Raw genomic sequence first — 7,887 nt, 5'->3', positions numbered from 1 at the left:
CGTGACACCAAAACCGGCGTCCTTTACTTCTCCTCTGAGTCTATTCATCTGGAATTGCCGACTCAGACATCCATGATGATTCCTCTAAGGTATAACTCACACACGCTTCTCCTAGCTGTGGTAGCGACTTTCTGCTTCTTGAACAAGTGTTGATGACTGTTGTCTTATACCCTTTATCCTCAGGATTACAACCTGTCGTAACAACCTGTTCAACCCGATTCCGCCTGCGCATTTTCCTCTGCCTTTGACCAGAATCTTCAAGCTAAGTCTAACCTTGAATCACCTTTTTATCTTTAGGTTTTCCCTGTCACTCACACGACCTCACTAAAGCTCCTACTTGTTGTTACCACAAATAGCCATTTGCTCCAACATACTCCTTGTAGGCTTTACACACTTTGTGCCTTCACTTTAGTTGCTTCTTCGTGGAGGTACAACCTATTACTGCCACACTGACTTGGTGACTCCTCTGGCTTTCTTCTCATAGCCAGAAACCTAGCCTCTTATGCACCCACGAGACTGACTTGAACTGACCCAAAACAAATCACTTCTGTTTTGACACTTTGTTGTCACACGACAACCAACCTGTGCAGCTGCAAGATCCGTTGATCATCTTTCGCAAAGATAACCTTCATTCCTTGTGATCTCTGAAAACCTTCAGTCCTTGTGATTGTGAGATTGACGACCTTTGATTCCTTCTCCTTAAGCCTAGCTTTGACTTAAGATGAGTCTGTAATTCCTTGAGATATCATCCATCCCAAACGACTCAAATCAATCTCCAACACTCTGATCACGAACACGCCAACCTGTGCAGCTGTTCTGCTGCAGCTTGCGCGAGTCTTCCCTTTCTTGCCAACAACCACTGCATCCCTTTCAAGTCTCTCATCATGATTTCATAGACCTGAAACCATCACGTGCATTAAGATTTTCCACTGTGAACCTTTATTCCTCTGTATCTGACGTTGTCTTTGCCTACCACATACAAACGCCATCTGCTTCTTTCCTTGACAATGCCTATCTTTCAGCATCATCCCTGGTTCGTCACTCTTGAAATAATCATGTGATTGTGACTACAAATCTACTGATTCTTCTCCAGAATTTCCAGCTGATGTCGATGCTAATTTGAAGCTCTTGCAGAATCTGAATCACCATTGCCTCAAACCAGAAGCTCTTTGACTCAATCCTAACAAACCTCAATAGCCTGTAGACACCAAACTCCCCATCCTGAGAATTTCCTTTGTAACAACCTGAATGAACACCTTTCCTTGAACATCTCTCTGAACCGCTGCTGTTGCCAACAGAACCCGCCGCTTAGCTCAACCTGCTAAGAAGACTTTCGACACAAAGAATCTCTGCTCAACCTCTGCTCAAACAAATCATTACCTCTGCAACCGTGAAACCTTGTAGACCCATTTGTTTCCCCTCATATGCCTGAGTAGCCAAAACAAACTACTACTGAATCCCATGCAGAAAACCCGAAACACACTTGTTTCCATCCTGAATCAATCTCGATTTGACACCGCCACCTGTTCAGCCGAACTCTGCCTTGAACAATTAACTCCTCGTTCTTGCAGATCCATCCCAGCAGAAAACTATGTGTTATGCCAAACACATATCTGCTTAGAAAACCACACTGCATTCCCTCTGAAAATAGCAGTCTTGTAGTATCTTGTTCTCTGAACCTCTACCCAACTGTAGACTCTCAATAATCACAAATAAACAAACCCTGCATCTGCCGATTTCCTTCGAACCCTTCTGCACACCTTTCACGCTGACTAAAGAATACCATCTGAACAGCCATGAAACACTCATATCTTTCAAGGTTCTAAGGTGTCCCCTAGTTCCAAGAATTCCATGAGATACCGAGCTGAAATAACCCCATAGATTAACACACCACCTGCGACTGATATACCATGTAGAGATAACCCAAGAACACCGTGAAATCCCTCACTGAATCTTCAGATAATCCCATACAAAACACCAGTGCGAAAACCCCTTGTGCTCCACTATGCTCTCAACTCCAATAACTTGCAGAATATGAAGAAATCCAAAACTCCAATGCATATAGTCACACACGCCTTGTGACTGTCACACACTCCTTGTGACTGCAGATAGAAGACAGCTCTGAAACCTCTGTTTCTTATGCTAACAGCCTGCCACCATCTCGACTTGTGAGTAACCTGAAACCCTTCTCACATAGTAGTAGATTCTTGCACTCCTGGAGAATTGTAGAGAAACCCTGATCTCATAAACTCGAAATCATCTCAACCGATTCAACTGACTTGTGAATCTTTCCTTCGTAAACTTGTGCACCTGTAGCGAAGAACGTCGAACAGTTTTCCTTCTTCCTCTTGTAAACCAAAAATCTCTTTGACCTGATCTGATCTCGGTGTATTACTCTGATTAGGGTAAAACCACGTGACCACCACCTTCATATGTCTCTCCTCCTTGAGACGTGGAATCCATGAATCAACGAGCCTATGCTCTGATACCACTTGTTGCGGAATTCGTGGTTCTTCTGATACCACTTGTAGAGTCAATCGTAACTCTAACAAGACTTCCTTGGGGATTCGTAACATCCCCTGGTCCCTTTGATCTTTCCCATTGATTCAATCCTTGTTCATGACTCAAGAATTTTTCACCCAGTTCGCGGCCGCAGCACACTACATCTGGGGTGGATCCAGGATCCACAACATCCACTATGAAGTATCGGAAAACACCTCCGATGTGGTTTACAAGATCATAACTCTCTCTCTGTTCCTGGGTATGCAAACCCTAGAGAGTATAAAGAGATTACAAGAGTACATGGCTAAGAGCTAAGCCTAGAACAACAAACCATCTCTAGCTTACTCTATCTCTCTAAGAGATGCCATGGAAGCTCCCTCTGGATGCTTGAGGCTCGTGCCTCCCAGAAGCTTGGCTTAGAGATCCCTGTCGTGATCTCTCCTTCTTTGTATTGTCAGCACTTAACCTAATGGGCTTTATCGATTAGGCCCATAGGTTGTCCGCGCGTAACTTGTTGATGTTAGGAGTTTTGAGGCTCCTAAGTCAAATGATAGTATAGTGGAAGTAAGTTGTCGAACCAAATCTGAGGGATTCAAATACAGAGAGAATGCAAGTATTTGCCTAATCTAAGTGCAATCAGTGAATTGGATGGGTTTTAAACTAATGATTAAAGCTAATGCAAAGCAATAAAAATGATACTTTTAAGCTATTGGAAAGGAGAATTCATGGGGATAGGGATTTCAGACCTTGGGTGATCAAGTTTCGAACTAAGGATGACAAATGAATCAATCAAACTATTAACCTTAAGCCAAGACACAATTCTGAGCAAGCTCTATGTCTAGATGAATGCTCATTTGCTAACATGTCTCAAACATCAAATTTCTTTGGTTGAATAACATGCAAGCAATCATTACTAACAAGTCTATTAGCTATCTTAGCATCTTTAACAACAAATATCTTTGGCAAAGTACACTAAGAGCCTAGGAGAGTTGACTCAGGCATTTCATCAAACATCTTTTGGGTGGGAAATGCCTAGAGATCACCCTTTGAGTGGCCTACTCAAATGATGCATTAAGATCACTCTACTAGCAAGGAACAAGTATGATCTATACCTAAAACATCCTAGAACTAGCCTAATCACCCTTAATCACCCTAACCCATGAATCCAAAAGGTGATTACTCACTAATCTCCATGATTCCTCTTAAACCCATGATGGATTTAGATGAATCATATAGAGAAATAGAAGAGAAATCACAAGAACAATCACAAATCAAGCCAAAAAGAAATCTTTTTCTTGAGAGAGTTTGTGTTCTTCAATAGATAAAAGATAATCTGCCAATGGTGGCTACAAAGAGTACTTAAACATTAGGTTTTTCAGTGCAAAAACATGCACAATAAATTGCAAAAAGGTCCTTGAAAATAATAAAAATCGTGCACTGATAACGCGGAGCGACCTCGGCCAGTCTCTCCGAGAGGTCGCTCTGGGCTTCGGGAGCGACTTCGGGTGGTCGCTCTGCGGGGTCGCTCCAGGGTGATTTACGGATGTCCGAAGCGATAAAAAGGCGAGCGACTTCATGGCGTCGCTCTGAGATTGAGCCTTGAGGTCGCTCCGGCTGGAGCGATGTCGCCTAGTCGCTCCGAGGTGGTCGCTCCGGTCGGCTTCGTCCAAAGATCAACTCTTATTCTTCTTTTGAGCTCCAAATGCATCCAAATGTCTCCAATAACCTCATGAGGTGCTCCAATACCTGATAGAGACATATGTATGCGTAATGCAACCTAAACATGTCTAAATCCTACTCTATATGATGAAAATGCTTATGAATGAATGGTTAAAACAATGCAAATATGCAAGACATCAACTCCCCCACACTAGTCCTTTACTTGTCCACAAGTAATCTTTCAAGAACCAAGGAGAAGAGGTTTGAAGGTGGGGACTCATAACCAAAAGAAACTCTTCTTAGTTTTCAACCTAACAACCTTGCATAATCATACCAAATAGCAAGAGCAAATATTTTATCCATCTCTAACTTCTCTAGGCCTATTTCAGCTCCTTTGATCTCTACACTCATTAATCATGCATCTACAAACCACAAATCCACATCTCTCTAACATTTATGAAGCAAACTCAATAGACATCTCACAAATGGTCAACTGGTCCAAGTCATTTGGTTTGGTAAGACAAAGGCTTTAATGCAAGAGAAATCAGAGGTTCAAAATGATCTTTTAAGGTGGTTTACTCTCAAAACAAAGTAGCTTTGACATTACACATAATATATCTAAGAAAGGGATCAACTCATATATACAATGCTCAATCTCCATTGTTCTACCATTTACCAATCATACAAGATATTTAATTATTCCTCAATGTCAAACCCAACTCACATCTCTCACCAAAAGATCCCAAGAACATTCTTCACATCAGACTCTTTCTTTTTGAAATCAATAAAGGATTTTTCACAATTTTAAAACAAATCTTAGCTCCTAACAACTTTGCTAGCCCCCTTTTTCATTTTTTTTTTTTTTTTTTTTTTTTTTTTTTTTTTTTTTTATATTTGGGGGCCAAGACTTTTCACAATAAGAGCTAGATACTTCTCCACTTATCCCATAAAGACTAATCATTTAAGCACAAAGAGTCAAACCTTTCATATTCCCAAATCACAATCACAACACTCACCCCTCCATCCTATAGCTAGACAATAGAGTGACTAATCTAGCAAGAATGGAGACTAAGCATTGTCGTTCCCAATACTCTCAACATTATGCACATGTAAAGCTTTCCAAAGAGGCCTCACTCAACAAATAATGATGGTTTAAAAATGAGGTATGGGTTTTGGGAGTGGAGTACCACTTGAGTTTGTCAAAAAGATTGGTAAAACAGGATGGGACAACTCAAGTGTGTATATCCATGACTTAGTACACAAGGGACCATATGCAAGAGACATTAAAACAGGAGCTTGCTTCAAAGAGAGAGTATCAACAGTCAAATGAGTTTCAAGAGGAGCATTCAAGGCGCGAAGTTTACAAGCTTTCTAAAGGGTGCTCAAGCTACTTGTCATGATTACAAAGGTCAACAAATTCAGTACTTAGCATGAGCTCTTTACAAGGTTGAAATCCCCCTAATGCATGAATGCAACCTATATGCTTCTAGACTCAATCCTAAAAATGCAAATGATGCAACTAAATGATTCTTTTTGTGTTTTTCAAATTTTTTTTATTTTTTTGGATTTTTCTATGCAAATAAGAATGTAATATGCAATGCATGAGACTCAAAATCATGGAAACAAACATGATCAAATACTTGGTACCTCCCCCACACTTAAATCACACAGTCTCTGTGTGAGTGAGGTACCCAATGAAATTCTAAAATGCAAAGAAAACTGGGAGAAGGGAGGTTTCCAGTTACCTGAGACGGGAGCGAGGTGGAAGGGTCGCTGCGGCAGGTCGCTCCCAGCTGGAGCGACCTCGTGACGTCGCTGCGGAGACCTCGCTCCACGGTCAGTTTCTGTGTTTCCACTCGCGTGTGACGCGAGCGACCTCGGCATCTCGCTCTAGACATGTCGCTCCCAGGTGGAGCGACCTAGAGGTGTCGCTGCGATGAGATCGCTCTGGTGTCCGACTTTCTGCTCAATACCTGCACACAACTTCACTCTCCCATTGTTTTATGCAATAAAATGATAATGCAAATACTAATGCAATATATACAAGGATACTCATGGGACTTCCTCCCAAGTGAGCTTGTTTTAAGTCTCTAGCTTGACTTTGCCTCCTTTGGATCAGGCTGGAATAGGTGCAGAAAGTGGAGTTGACACCCCATCTTCCTCAGGTGGTAGCTCATCAAAGTGATCATCAGCAGGAGGAGGATTCATCTCTTCAATGGTGAAGGCTTGTCCAAATACAGTGGGGTTCCTCATCTTCTCCTTGATGTCAAAGTGGAGGATGTTCTCCTTGCCCAAATGGAGGTCAATCTTCCCTTCCTTCACATTCACAATAGCTCCTGCTGTAGCTAAGAATGGCCTTCCAAGAATCAATGGGTCTTGAGCCTCCTCACCCATTTCAAGCACCACAAAATCTGTAGGTATCTCATACCTTCCAATCTTCACAGGGAGGTTCTCTAGGATGCCCACAGGGTACTTCACTGAACGATCAGCCAACACCAGAGAGAGTCTACACTTCTTGTATTGAGTGAAGCCAAGCTTCTTTGCCACAGACAAAGGCATCAAGCTGACACTAGCTCCCAAATCGCAGAGACATTTCTCAAATACCATAGGTCCAAGAGCACAAGGGAGTGTGAAGCATCCTGGATCCTCTAGCTTCTCTGGAGCATCAAGCCTCTGAATGATGGCATTGCACTCATGACTCAGAACCATCATGCCCTCCATCTCCTTCTTCTTAGCAGCTACAACATCTTTCAGGAGTTTGCTGTATTGAGGAATCAGCATGAAAGCATCAATGATGGGCATTGTAACCTGAGCTTCACTCATCTGCTTCTCAAACAAAGCCTTGTACTTCTGTAGCAGCTGCTTCTTGAATCTACCAGGGAATGGAAGCTTTGGTTCATAGGGAGGAGGGACAGGAGAGCTCTCACTTGCTGGAGCAGCAGATTCACCATCTTTTGTTGTTTTCTTCTCTTCTCCAACCTTTCCTTTACCCTTGGCTTTCACAATCTTCTCCAAGATCTCAGCATCTGTCTTCTCATCAACAATGACCACTTCATCATCTAGGTTGATGGCCACCTCCTCACCTTGTTTCTCAGCATCCTTGGTGAGGGTTACAGGAGTCAACTGCTTACCACTCCTAAGTGTGACAGCTTTTGCTTCCTTGGGGTTTTGATCTGACTTTCCAGGTAGAGATCCTTGCTGGCGGTTCTGGTGGGAGCTCATGGAAGCAAACTGATTCTCCAAATTCTTGACAGAAGAAGCAAGGTGGGAGAATTTGTTGTTGAGCTCATTGTAGCTCCCATCAATCTTGGAGTGAAGGTTCTTCAGCTCATAGCCCACATGCTTCTCACTTCTAGTCTGAGACTCCAAGATCTGTTTCAGTAAGGCATCAGTGCTGCTCTGTTGAGGGGCAGAGGAGCTAGGAGAGGAGTTTTGCTGAGGCTGATAGTTGCTCTGCTGGTTGTTTCGAGGCTGATAACCACTCTGCTGGTTGTTTGAATAGGGCTTCTGTTGGTAGTTGTTGTACTGAAAGTTGGGTTCCTTCTTGTACCAGCTACCATTACTGTTGATGAAACACAATTCTTCTTGCCCTTCCAAACCCTCAACCTCATTGACAGTAGGAGGTATCTCCTGGCTTGGGTTGCCAACAAAGTTCACCTGCGCTTGTGTGGCCTTATCAGCAATGAGTTTGTCAATCTTCTCCTGAAGAGCCTTTATCTCATTCCT

This window comes from Raphanus sativus, unplaced genomic scaffold (assembly GCF_000801105.2).
Source record: "Raphanus sativus cultivar WK10039 unplaced genomic scaffold, ASM80110v3 Scaffold1740, whole genome shotgun sequence".
Lineage (NCBI taxonomy): Eukaryota > Viridiplantae > Streptophyta > Magnoliopsida > Brassicales > Brassicaceae > Raphanus > Raphanus sativus.
The sequence above is the reverse complement of the archived record's forward strand: the minus strand, read 5'-3'. Positions refer to the sequence as shown.